We start from the raw sequence: 15254 nt of genomic DNA on the forward strand, positions 1-15254 counted from the left end.
ACGACATTTACGACCATATAAAGCTTCGTATGGTGCCATTTTGATGCTCAACTGAAGACTGTTATTATAAGCAAATTCAATCAAAGGTAAGTATTGTTCCCACTTGCCTTCAAACTCAAGAAAGCAACATCTCAACATATCCTCAAGTATTTGAATAATCCGTTTAGATTGACCATCTGTTTGCAGATGATAAGCAGTGCTAAAATGCAATTTAGTACCCAGAGGATTTTGCAATTTCTTCCAAAATCTAGATGTGAATCTCGGATCTCTGTCTGACACTATAGACAATGGCACACCATGCAATCTCACTATATCATAAATGTATAACTCAGAAAACTTTTCAAGCGAATAATCGGATCGAATCAAAATAAAATGAGCTGATTTCGTCAAACGATCAACTACAACCCAAATTGCGTCTTTCTTTCTCAGAGATAGGGGCAAACCTGACACAAAGTCCATGGTCACTCGATCCCATTTCCATTCTGAAATCATGATCGGTTGTAACAATCCAGATGGCACTTGATGTTTAGCTTTACCTTGTTGATAGATCAAACATTTAGAAACAAAATCAGAGATATCTCTTTTCATCCCGGACCACTAATAATGTTGTTTCAAGTCATTATACATTTTCGTTCCACTCAGATGCACAAATAACCGACTACTGTGGGATTCAATCAGAATCATTTGAATTAACTCTGGATTTCTCGGAACACAAATTCGATCTCAAAATCTTCAACAATTATCTTTATCAACTCTGAATTCTGAATCAGTCTCTACATCACACTGAGCTCGTTTAGCTAAAATCTCATTATCAACCTTCTGAACTTCGATAATCTGTTGTAAGAACAAGGGTCTTGCTTTTAATTAAGCTAAAACTGAACCATCATTAGACAGAACCAAATGAGAATTCATTGCACTCAAAGCTAACAATGTTTTCTGACTTAAGGCATCAGCAACAACATTTGCTTTTCCCAGATGATAATCAATCACAAGTTCATAGTCTTTTAACAGTTCTAACCACCTTCTTTGTCGTAGATTCAAATATTTCTGAGTCATCAAATACTTCAAACTCTTATGATTAGAAAACATGACATTTCTCACTAAACAGATAGTGACACCAAATCTTCAAAGCAAACACAATAGCAGCTAACTAGAGGTCATGAATCAGATAGTTCTTTTCGTGCGGCTTTTGTTGTCTCAGGGCATAAGCTATAACTTTTCCTCCTTCTTGCATTAGAACACATCCTAACCCAATCAACGAAGCATCACTATAAATCACAAACTCTTTACCTGATTCAGGTTATACCAAAATCAGAGCTTCAGTCAACAAAGCTTTCAACTGCTCAAAGCTGTTCTGGCACTTCTCAGACCATTCAAACTTCACATCTTTCTGGAGCAATTTTGTCAATGGAGTCGCAATCATCGAGAAACCTTTTATGAATTTTCTATAGTAACCAGCAAGTCCCGAAAAATTGCAGACTTCTGAAACATTCCTCGGAGGTTTCCAATCCAAAATAGCTAAAATTTTGCTCGAATCAACTCGGATACCAGATGCTGATACAATATTGATAAACTATCATTTATACATATTTTTATCCCATGCTTAGCATATTTATGGATGGTTTCTCCTTGGAATTGGTGAATTTGATGCTCCTAATCCTTTAATTTCATGTTTTGTACTTAGGTGATCATAAGAGAGTAAAAAGAATGAGAAACGGGCCAAAAATAGAGAAAATAGACCCACGTGAGAAATCAACACGGCCTGGACTTTCTCACACGGGTGTGTCACACGGTCGTGTCCCTTTGGCAGGATTAAAGCATGACTTACACGGTATACTACATGCCTGTGCCTGTTCAACAGCCTTGACCACGGGCTGGAGTAATCGCACAAGGGTGTGTCCCTGCCAAGCCCAAGTATAACCCTATTCAGAAAAGGCCAATTTTGGGGGCTCTTAGGCATTCTAAAGCCTATTTAAACACCTGAGAAGGCACTTAAGAAGGGGGACGCAGAGTAGAAGCAAGGAATTACTCAAGGAAAGCCGATTGATCCATCTCAGAAGCCAGATTGATCATTAAGACTGAAGATCTCCCTTCAAGTTCCTTCAGAAGTTTTGGGTTTTCTTATGTTTTGTTATCTTTATGCTTTTGAGATGTTTTCCTTCATAAGTATGAACTAAAACCCCTAAATACCTAAGGGGAATGAAACCTAAGACGGATCTTGTTATTATTATCTGAATTATATGATGAATATTTGATTTGTTCTTAATTATGTGTTCTTAATTCTTGTTTTAATATTCCAGGATATTGAATCAAGTTAACGCTCTTATTTAGAGGAGGAATAGACCCTGTCTAAGAGTAAATTTATCGTAATTAAGCGGAGTTAATTGCACGCCTAGAGATAGGGTGACAAGATTTTACCGGATTAGGGTGAAACCTAATAAGGGAATCCATAGATCGAGTTAATGCAATTCTAGGGTGTTAATTAGAAAGAGATTTCAATTATTCAACCTAGGTTAGACGTTATTAGTCTCGAGAGAGATAATAATATAACTTAGGGATTTCTACAGATCAAGTCAAATGAATAAATCGTCTGATTTAGAGTCAAATAACAAGTGAAGTCTAGGTGGATTTTTCCTTAGGTATTGTCTTAATCAATCGAATTTTCTAAAAAGTATTTTCCCAAATTTTCTTTATGTGCATTCTTAGTTTAGTAATTAGTTTAGATAACCAAACCTCTTGATTTTTAGGCTAGATAATAAAAAAGGAAGTAAATACTAGTACTCATGGTTCATTTGGGTTCGACAAACTGGTCTTGCTGAACTATACTACTGTTCGATAGGTACACTTGCCTTAATCGTGATAATATGTTAGTCTCAAGAACGATTCATTTATAAATTTTTAAAATTTGTCACGAATATCACGCATCAAGTTTGGCGCCATTGCCAGGGAACTAGAATATTAGGGACACTCAATTTTTATTACTTTAGCCATTTTACTTTTATTGCAATTTAAATTTTTATTTTCTTTTCTAATTTTTCATTATGTTCTTCTGACAGGTATTTCTAGTTTATGACCAGAAAAAACCCGTCAGGACCACTACTTTTTGACGGCAAGATCGATCGCACAGTTCGCAAAAATTGAAGAGAAAGAAGGCGAAGCCTAAGATACACAGAGGACGAGCAAGAGGACGACACTTCAACCACAACCGATGAGATGGCTGAAAACCAAGAAAATTCATTATCTCCTGCGATTGTTGCTGATCCAGTAAATCAGAATCCTACTCCATGCAATATGTATGATTATGCTAAACCTAATTTAACAGGAACTGAATCGAGCATAGTTAGGCCTGCTATTGCTGCAGATAATTTTGAATTGAAACCTAACACCATTCAGATGATCCAACAGTTTGTTCAGTTTGATGGTTTGCAGGACGAGGATATCAACGCTCACTTGGCAAATTTCTTAGAATTTTATGAAACTTTTAAAATTAATGGTGTTTCTGATGCCGCCATTCATCTTCGGGTGTTTCCCTTTTCGTTGAGGAATAAGGCTAAATAGTGGTTGAACTCGTTGCCACGAGGATTAATCACTACTTGGGAACAGATGACCGAAAAATTTTTATTAAAATATTTTCCGTCCGCTAAAACAGCCAAATTACGTAATGATATCTCCTCTTTTGTGTAGATGGATTTAGAAACACTCTACGCTGCATGGGAGAGATACAAGGACCTTTTACAAAGATGCCCTCACCATGGGTTACCATTCTGGCTATAGGTCCAAACGTTTCACAACGGCCTAAACCATTTGACTCGGCAGATGATTGACGTAGCTGCTGGTGGAACTATCAATAATAAGACACCTGAGGCGGCTTACGAATTTATTGAGGATATGTCACTGAATAACTATCAGTGGCAAGTTATGAGGACAAAGCCAACGAAAGCAGCTGGTGTTTTCAACCTCGATGCGGTTACTATGATATCTAACCAAGTAGAAATCTTGTAACGCCTCCATGCTCGATACCATCACCGGAGTCGAGCTTGAGGGGTTACCGAACATAATTTATCAATTTAAGAACTTCAAATCATTTGTTTCTACATTCACAGCTTTCTAGCTACTCGCGTCACAGTTACAAGAAAAATCATATCTCAAGTTATGAAGCTTGAAATCAAGATCTGTAAATTTTCCCTAAATCTAGACTCATATATATATTTACAAATTTTTTTCTAGAATTTTTGGTTGGGCCAAGTAGTACAGTTTATTAGTTAAAGTCTCCCCTGTTTCAGGGTTTGACTGCTCTGACATATGTGTATTACGAATCAGATATCTCTCTATAAAGAATTTCAATGACTACAAGGTTTGTTTTTCTTAAAACTAGACTCAATAAGGAATCTTTACATATAAATAAAAACTTCTAATTATTTTTTTAAAATTTATTATGCATTTTTAAAGTTAGAACAGGGGATCCAGAAATCACTCTAGCCCTATTTCACAAAAGTTTAAATATCTCATAAAATATAATTTATATGCCTGTTTTGTTCAATCCACATGAAAATAGACTCATTAAGCTTCAATTTCATAACTTAATAATTATTTAGTTCCATTTATACTATTTTTAGTGATTTTTCAAATTCATGTCATTGCTGCAGCAATATTCTGTTTTAAGGCAAGTTTCATCTTTCCATGAATTTTTATGAACTAGATAACCTATTAAACTTCCATAATATCAAACATGATCTAAATTAGCCATCACCATGACTTATCAATATCAAACATTTTCACAACCAAACATGGCCATATCATAAAATTATTTACACAAAATAGGTATATTGCTATACACGCCATACTTATGTAGTTGTACAAGCCATTTACCAAGATAAAAGTCCTTTGGATAGTGTGATCGAACTTTCGACCTGTCCCGATTCCTGAGCCAGCTTGTTCAAAACTACAGTGAATGAAAAGGAAGGAGTAAGCATAAATGCTTAGTAAGTTCATATGTAAATAACAAGTAACATAACAATACAAATATACCGAACAACTTTAGCATGGTACCACCAAAACATATATCACATCTTTAAACATCATTCATCATCTTACCACCTTATCGTTGTTGTATCTATTTTCAACCCGAGGGTTAAGAACATAACTGTCCAAAGTGTCCATTTCACAACACTTACCCAAAACGTCACTTATATCTTAAGTGCTCTTCCATTAAACTAGAAATTTCACCCGTTGAACACATCGGAATATAACTCGGATACATGGATAATTTGCACATAAGTGCCACATATGTAATCAAGAAATCATGTAACCCGCCCCTAAGTGAACTCGGACTCAACTCAACGAGCTCGGGCGTTTGCATCCATAAATGAACTCGGACTCAACTCAACGAGTTCGGATGCCTAGTTACATCTCACGAACTCGGACTCAACTCAACGAGTTCGGACATTCGCATCCATAGGTGAACTCGGACTCAACTCAACGAGTTCGGATGCTCAACCATCCTAGTGACATGTCACTTGTATCATAATCTATTCCTAAGGTTCAAACGGGCTTTTTCCCTCGATCTCATATTTGTCGTCTTCCATGGAATATCGGAACCGATACTTGGTAGCAATTCATATTTATCAAGTAGTAAACATAATTTGCATATTACTCAACATTAACCACAAAGCATAATATTTCACGATTAAAAATCAGCGTATCATATAATTAACATCAATAACTTAAAAATAACAATTATGCTACATTATTTACACATGAACTTACCTTGGTACCAAAATACAAAGATTTTGCAATTTAGTCCACAATCTTTTCTTTTCCTCGATCGCGACTTGAATCTCGTTTCTCTTGATCTATAATGCCAAATTAATCTTATTTAATACATACATTCATCAAAACAGCATTTAATACGAACTTTGGAAAAATTACACTTTTGCCCCTAAACTTTTGCATAATTACACTTTTGCCCCTAGGCTCGGGAATTAAACTTTATTCCTTATTCTTATGTTTTATAACATGCTGATCACTTTTCCCTTCTATGGCAACATCAAATTCTCTCTCTAACATATACTTGTGACTATTAGGTATTTTTGCCGATTAAGCCCTTTTACTCGTTTTCACTCAAAACCGAGTAGCACAAGTTGTCTAACATAATTTAAAACCTCATATTCTATCATAAAACATCAAAATACACAAATTTCACCTATGGGTATTTTTCCAAATATAAACCCTAGGTTGAATTATTGCTAACATAAGCTTAATCGAGCTACCGGGATTCCAAAAACGTAAAGAACATTAAAAACGGGGCTTGGAATCACTTACTATGGAGCTTGGAAGCTTGAAACAAACCCTAGCTATGGAGAACCCTTGAAATTTCGGCCTAATGAAGAAGATGGACAAAAATTGGCTTTTAATTTTGTTTTTAATTCATTTTAATAACTAAATGACCAAAATACCTTTACTACTAAACTTTCCAAAAATTCCTTCCATGTCCTAATTTTTTCCATGAACTTAAAATTGGTCAAATTGCTATTTAAGACCTCCTCATTAATATTCCAAAACAATTTCATACTAAAAACTTCTAGAATGCAAGTTTTGCAACTTATTCGATTTAGTCCCTACTTTCAATTTAAGCACTTTAGGCATAGAATTTCACCACGAAATTTTCACAAAATCATGCAATCATATCATAATCATCAAAATAATTATAAAATAATTATTTCTATCTCGGATTTGTGGTCACGAAACCACTATTCCGATTAAGCCCTAATTCAGGATATTACAACTTATAAATAAAAAGATTGACGGTTTGTGTGGTTCTACTCAGGTACATCTAGTGATGAGGTGCTATTCGAATGAAGGAGGAGCATGCACAGAATACCAACCCTTCAACCCTAGCATCGAGGAGGAACAAGTCCAATATATGGGTAACAATAACTCTAGACCCCAAAATAACCCGTATAGTAACACTTATAATGCAGGTTGGAGGAACCATCCCAATTTCTCGTAGGGCGATCAAGGAAATCAAATGCCACAACATCCTCCGAGTTTTCAACAACCACTTTACCAGCAAGAAAAAAAGTTGAACCTTGAGGAGATGTTGACAAAATTCATTTTGGTGTCAGAAACTTGTTTCCAAAATACCGAGACAGCTCTTAAGAATCAACAAGCGTCAATCCAAAGGCTCAAAACTCAGATAGGCCAACTCGCCAAAATGATTTCTAAATGACCACAAGGTAGTCTATCGAGTAACACTGAATCTAACCCAAGGGAGCAAATTAATGCAATTACCATTCAAGATGCGGAAGGGTTAGTTGCACTTGAACCAGAACTGAGGCAAGAAACTAGGGTAAGTAAAGGTAAGGGTAAGGTGGACCACAATGACCAAAAACTGGTAAGTAAAGAATACAAACCTTGTGTGCCATACCCAAATGCGACAAGGAAAGACCGTACAGAAGAACAATTCAGTAAATTCCTTAAATTATTAAAAAATTACATATTAACTTACCATTTATTAAAGCTCTTTCCAGGTGCCAAACGCAGTCAAATTCTTAAAGGAGCTTTTAACAAATAAACAAAAGTTGGATGAGGCATCGCATGTGGAGTTAAATGCAGTTTTCTCAGCCATTCTACAGAATAAGCTACCCAACAAATTGAAAGATCCAGGGAGTTTTACGAATTCTGTTTAATTGGTAGTTTAGATGTCCATAATGCATTGGCTGACTTAGGGGCAAGCATTAACGTTATGCCTTATAAAATGTTTAAACAGCTAGGTCTTGGGAAACCCAAATAAACTAGGATGACCATTCAATTGGCCGATAAAACCATTAGATTTCCTAGGGGTATCATTGAAGATGTTCTTGTTAAGATCAATAAATTTATATAGCCAGTAGACTTTGTTGTTCTAGACATGGAAGAGGATAGTAACGCACCTTTAATTTTAGGACAACCCTTTTTAGCGACTACTAGAACCATTATTCATGTTGGTACAGGTGAACACACACTTCGTGTGGGAGACGAAACAATCACCCGTCAAGCTCGTAATTCGAGTAACACATCAAAAATTGAAAGTGGTTGTATAAATCATTCTACTAGTACTGATCATGTGGTGAAACCCTCTGTGCAAGAAACAATTACGAAGAACGCATATGAGCCGTGTTCAAACAACAACAAAGGACCTATCTATGAAGAATGAAGGCTACAAATCGAGGAGCTAGATGAATGGTGGACACAGAAATTGAGAACACCCAATAAATCGAAATCGAGCCAGGACGAGCTCAATACCTCACCAAATCAACTTAAGGGTGGAGACAAAGTACTACTAGATGCAACAGATCCTCGCATTACCACTCCTGAACCTAATGAAGAAATTCCTCTTACGATACTCAGTATTTTCCCATATAGTACAGTCGAGGTAATTTATCCCAAATTCGGTACTTTTAAGGTAAACAATACTTGTCTTAAACCTTATGTTGATAAAGTTGATGTAGGGATGAGGAGTGTAAACTCCTCGCACCACCTTAACCATGCAGAAGAGAGGTAAGTCCAGCTTAAGACTATAAATAAGCGACTCTCGGGAGGCAACTCGAGCACTAACAATAATGACTTATTTAGATTCTAGTTTTTTGCATCTAACCTACTAACTGAGTCTTGAAACACAGGGTTTTCCCATCCACACGGCTAGGCACACGGGTGTGCCTTAGGCCGTGCTCACACCATAGGAGGAGACACGGTCGTGCGATATAACCTTGTGAAAACAGGGCAAAATTTTCCCCAACACAGGATGCGATAAGTTGCAACGACTGTGCAATATGGCCGTGGGCGAAACTGCCAAAACAACACGGGCGTGAGACATGCCCGTGCCTCGAAACCGTGGTTGAAATTGAGAATGTAACACAGGCGTGTGACACGCCTGTGCCATCCACTCGTGGTCGACACTGTCAAAATGAACACGGGCGTGGACCTATGTACACGGGAGTGGGAGAAGTGAATGAAGCAAGACACGATAGTGTGACACGGTCGTGTGCACCAGCACGCCCAAAGAACACGGGTGTGGGCCGAAGGTCAGACGCTCCCAAATTCAAAATTTGCGAAACACATGTGGAAGGACCTCGTCCCTGCCTCAGCCAACTACGATCTTAGCCGCTTCAAGGCATCGGCTCTCCCTCCATCCTTGAGGTATCTACACGCCATCTTGGCTCACACTCTAATCGGGATACGAGAGAGCACCGATGTCGTCACCACCCACGACGCCTATTTCTCATGGAGCATGGCGAACGGGCACGTCCTCGACCTTACCTACTTCATCGCCCTCGCCATCCGCCATCAGACGGAGCAACATAGGAGAAGGGTCATCTCTATCGGGCCCTATGTGACTTGATTGGCTCGACACTTCGGGCTCCTCAACACAGCAGCCCAATCATCCTCCCTCACTCTTATCGGCCAGATGTCCCTACAGGACATCTCGAGCATGCTAAGTATGAGGATGATCGAGAAACGACGTGGCACCTACCCTTCTCAGTACCGCCTCGTCTAGTCCACCAAGGAGGAGGATCTAGAGGACATTACTGATGATGTCCCTCCACATCATGAGGACCCACCATCTCAACCACCACCCCCCTCTAATCCAATTCATGCGGCGGCTTCATACGCTTACATCTCTGAGCTCCTTACTCAATTCGAGTAGCAGTGTTTTTAGCGCTTCGATAACATTGATGCTACTCTATAGCAAATTTTTCAGCACTTCCAAAGCTCATCGCCACCCCCACCTCGCGAACCATCTAGCGATGAAGATGTTTAAAAACTTCTATTTATTTATTTTATGTTTTTACTTTTATTCTATTTTAAGACTACTTTTTATTTTTATTTAAGCTTATTTTTAGGTTTTATAATTATTATTTTACAATTTTTAATTTCAGCTATTTCATTACGAGTAATTATTCTTCTTTATATATTTCCTAAAAGGTTTCTGAATCTATCACAGTTATAAAAAGCTCCAAAGCTCACTATTACTTAGGAACTTGAAACTCTACTGGGAAAGGTTCTCCATGACTGTCATGCCCTGCTCGACCACGACCATAGCCACCATGAGATATAATATTTTTTTGGAGCAGCATTTGTGGAACCCAACCTCTACCACCACTGGAGTATCCTCCTCCACCCTCATCATTGCTTTGGCCAATTATTCTCCATAAATCCAATTAAAGGAGTTCATTCATCATTCAGGAAGTTTCACTTCTCTCCCTATCTTATTATTAAAAATCTAACTTTGTCAATATATCTATCTTTGTACATTGAGGGCAATGTATATCTTAAGTGTGGGGGAGTCTTTTATATCATCATTAGAAATCCTTGAATTTTATCTTATTCTCACGTGAATCACTCATATAACTAATAGAATAAATTTTAATTAATTTATGATTTTTATTGATATGTCTTGAATTAAAACATAGGCATTTATGCATTGATTGTTTAAACTTTAAGACATTAGGGAATCAAGCATGATAAGTTGATTTTTGAAGAATTAAAAACTTTTAGGTTGTTTCCCTAAGTTTAGGTATTATCTTGAGTTGAAATTCACAAGTTTGAACATCAAAAAGCCATAATTTTTGTAGATCTTAAGCTCTCAGAGCATATTTTATTCCTTTCATGCTCACTTTTATTATGAGTGCGTCAGTATTGATTTGTTATTCTAGAACTTGCTTGATTATGTATGTCAGGACCACACCATTTGATTTGATATGTCAAGATGATAAAGGCACTTAGGTTTAACCCACTCACTTCATAAAATCCTACCTTCATAATTAACCCTTAGTGGACCACTTTGAGCCTAACAAGCCATTAATTGATTTACCCTCAATATTAACCCATAACCCATTATTGTTGAAATCCCCTAATTTGATCCCTATTTTTGTCGAGATTTGATTTGACCTAATTTCTTAGCTATGTTTTGTTCTTCTATGTATTTGAATTTTTCTTAAATAATAATAATAATAATTCATTACATATTAGTAGTAATTCGTCGTTTTTGAGCTTGAGTTTTAATTCCATATTCGGAGAAGAAGCTCACTTGTATTCAATTGATGACTAGTTATTTTTCTAGCTAGGTAATTTTTCAATTCAATCTCGATTCTAACCTTTTCTTTCAGCTTGTGACCATACCCCCTAACCAAATCCACGTTACAACCCTCTAAAAAGACCTTTTTGATTGATGTATCAGCTCAATTTATAGTGGTGGAGATTTGATTTTCAAGCAAGCCTATGGTAATAACTTTTCATATTGACTAATGAGTGCTTTTATTGATGTCCTTAAACACCTTGAGTGATTTGAGTGAATCTTTAGTGAGGATGTTAAACTCTGCAATATTTTGATCAAAGGTAATCACTTAGGTAAGGGGAGACACCTATGTTATGTGATAAAATGCTCAACTTGGAATGTTTGAAACTTTGATGTACTTTTAGTTGAATTCTCAATATAGGACTACTTATGGATTATTTTGAGATATTATTGATAGGGATTATAAATTGAGAAGAATTTATTTTGATTATGAGTTGAGGATTTTGCTCGAGGACAAGCAAATGCTTAAGTGTGGGGGTATTTGATAAACCGTAATTTATACATATTTTATCCCATGCTTAGCACATTTATGGGTGGTTTCTCCTTAGAATTGGTGAATTCGATGCTCCTAATCCTTTAATTTCATGTTTTATACTTAGGTGAGCATAGGAGAGTAAAAAGAGCGAGAAACGGGCAAAAAACAGAGAAAATAGACCCACGTGGGAAATCAACACGGCCTGGACTTTCTTACACGAGTGTGTCCCACTACCGTTCCCTTTGGCAGGATTGAAGCATGACTTACACAGGTATACTACACGCCTGTGCCTATTCAACAGCCTTGACCACGGGCTGGAGTAATCGCACATGAGCGTGTCATACTGGTGTGTCCCTGCCAAGCCCAAGTATAACCCTATTCAGAAAAGGCCAATTTTGGGGGCTCTTAGGCATTCTAAAGCCTATTTAAACACCTGAGAAGGCACTTAAGAGGAGGGACGCAGAGTAGGAAGCAATGAATTACTCAAGGAAAGTCGATTGATCCATCTTAGAAGCCGAATTCATCATCAAGATTGAATATCTCGCTCCAAGTTCCTTCAGGAGTTTTAGGTTTTCTTATGTTTTGTTATCTTTATCTTTTGAGATGTTTTCCTTCATAAGTATGAACTAAAACCCCTAAATACCTAAGGGGAATGAAACCTAAGACAGATCTTTTTATTATTATCTGAATTGTATGATAAATATTTGATTTGTTCTTAATTATGTGTTCTTAATTCTTGTTTTAATATTCTAGGATATTGATTCAAGTTAACACTCTTATTCAGAGGAGGAATAGACCCTGTCTATGAGTAAATTTGTCTTAATTAAGCAGAGATTGCACGCCTAGAGATAGGGTGACAAGATTTTACCGGATTAGGGTGAAACCTAATAAGGGAATCTATAGATCGAGTTAATGCAATTCTAGGGTGTTAATTAGAAAAAGATTTCAATTATTCAACCTAGGGTTAGACGTTATTAGTCTCGACAGAGATAATAATATAACTTAGGGATTTCTACGGATCAAGTCAAATGAATAAACCGTCTGATTCAGAGTCAAATAACAAGTGAAGTCTAGGTGGATTTTTCCTTAGGTATTGTCTTAATCGATCGAATTTTCTAAAAAGTATTTTCCCAAATTTTCTTTCTATGCATTCTTAGTTTAGTAATTAGTTTAGATAACCAAACCTCTTGATTTTTAGGCTAGATAATAAAAAGGAAGTAAATACTAGTACTCGTGATTCTTTTGGGTTCGACAATCCGGTCTTGCTGAACTATACTACTATTCGATAGGTTCACTTGCCTTAATCGTGATAATAAGTTAATCTCAAGAACGATTCATTTATAAATTTTTAAAACCTGTCACGAATATCACGCATCAAAATATGACCCAGGAAACCAACTTCTCGCAACCAGAATTCACATTTACTGAACTTTGCATACAACTGTTTATCTCACAAAGTCTGTAGCACTATTCTCAAGTGCTCGACATGTTCAGATTCTTTACGTGAATAAATCAATATATCATCAATGAATACCACAACAAATTGATCTAAATACGGTCTAAAAATTCTATTTATCAAATCCATAAAGACAGTAGGTGCATTTGTCAGTCCGAAGGGCATAACTAAAAATTCATAGTGACAGTACCTCGTTCTGAAAGCAGTCTTCGGAATATCTGAATCTTTCACTCATAGCTGATAGTAGCCCGATCTTAAATTTATTTTCGAAAACACAATAGCTCCTTTCAACTGATCAAACAAATCATCAATTTGGGGTAGGGGATACTTATTCTTGACAGTCACTTTATTCAACTGACGATAATCTATACACATTCTCATCGTGCCATCTTTCTTTTTCACAAATAAAACTGGAGCACCCCAAGGTGAGAAACTCGGTCTTGCAAATCCTCGATCGGTCAATTCTTACAATTGGGACTTTAATTCTTTTAAATCAGTTGGAGCCATTCTATACGGAGCTATCAAAATCGGAGTAGTACCAGGTACCAATTCTATGCCAAATTCTACTTCTCTAACTGGAGGTAATCCCGAAAGTTTTTCAGGAAACACATCAGAGAACTCATAGACAACAGGTACAGATTCTACTTTCTTTTTTGACACTTTCAAATCAATAACATCAGCAAAGTAGGCTTCACAACCCTTTCTCACAATACTCAAAGCTTTCATCAAAGATATCAAAGCAGGCAATCCATTCAAATCACTAGATTCAATTCTGACCATTTCATCATTCTTGCATCTCAAATCAATAGTTTTCCGTTTACAATTCACCATAGCATCATGCCAGGTTAACCAATCCATACCTAGAATTATATCAAACTCATCAAACGTAATAACATAAGATCAGTTGGAAAATAATTTTCTCGAAACATTAACGGACAATTCTTGCATACTTTATCAACTAGAACACATCTGCCTAGGGGGTTCAAAACTCTAATCACAAATTCAGTAGACTCTACAGACAAAGTCTTACTATTCACTAAGTTCATGCATATATATGAATGTGTTGATCCAGGATCTATCAAAGCACTCGCAAAAGTATCATAGAGAGTAAATGTACCCGTAATCACATCTGGCGATGAAGCTTTCTCTCAAGCTCGAATAGCATACGCTCTAGCAAGTGCACGAGCCTCAGATCTAACAGCTATATCTTTCATTCCTCTTTGACTACCACTAACATTTCCCGAATTTCTGGGAGGTCTACCACAAGAAACATTACCACTCTGTCTTGGATTCTAAACATTATCTTTTTCAGCTAAATCTGGGCAGTCTTTAATAAAATGGTTTCTTGAACCACAACTACAATAAGCTCTATTATTACTCTTTCCCCAGTATTCACCAAAGTGTCGTCTTCCACATTAATCACATTCAGGCCTTTCATTCTTTGCATTATCAACACTAGCAACAGACGTGGCTGAAGATTTGTAATTTGATTGCAATCTAACACGATCTCTGTTCAGATATCCCGTACTAGCCTTTGAACGACTACTATCATCTCTAAACTTTTTGGATCCAGACTGAAATGATTTACCTGATGATCTCTTTAGTACCTCTCTAGCTTCAGAATCAACCTTTCTTTTATCTTTCCCAAGATCTTTCGCTTTACATGCTCGTTCAACAAGCACCACGAATTCTTTGATTTCTAGAATACCAACTAGCAGACGAATATCCTCATTCAAACCATCTTCAAATCTCTTGCTCATTATTGCTTCCGAAGATACACATTCACAGGCATATTGACTCAACCTTACAAATTCTCGCTCATATTTTGTGACAGACATACGACCTTGTTTAAGCTCAAGAAACTCTTTGTATTTCTGATCAACGAATCTTTGGCTAATATATTTTTTTCGGAATTCAGCTTGGAAGAAATACCACGTAACACTTTCACTCAGAACCACAGATGTCAAAGTTTTCCTCCAATGATACGGCATGTCTCTCAGCAGTGAAACGGCATATTTTATACATTCTTCTGGACTCAAAGATAACTCATCAAACACTCTTATTGTGTTCTCTAACTAGAACTCAGCTTTTTCTGCATCATCACTTGTTGTAGCTCGAAATTCTTCAGCTCCATATTTTCTAATCTTGTCAACTGGTGGTCTACTCAACTGTACCGAATTTACTCGGGGCATAATAGGAGTTTGAGG

The 15254-nt window shown here is 36.8% G+C and overlaps 1 non-coding gene across 1 annotated transcript; it reads right to left on the bottom strand.

Moving 5' to 3' along the window:
• Nucleotides 1-3651: 3651 nt before the first annotated feature.
• On the bottom strand, nucleotides 3652-3758 carry LOC121205359 (small nucleolar RNA R71). Its single transcript, XR_005900440.1, has one exon. It is a non-coding gene; the product is annotated as a small nucleolar RNA R71 (small nucleolar RNA).
• Nucleotides 3759-15254: the final 11496 nt, after the last annotated feature.

The sequence above is a fragment of the Gossypium hirsutum genome, chromosome A08 (assembly GCF_007990345.1).
Source record: "Gossypium hirsutum isolate 1008001.06 chromosome A08, Gossypium_hirsutum_v2.1, whole genome shotgun sequence".
Lineage (NCBI taxonomy): Eukaryota > Viridiplantae > Streptophyta > Magnoliopsida > Malvales > Malvaceae > Gossypium > Gossypium hirsutum.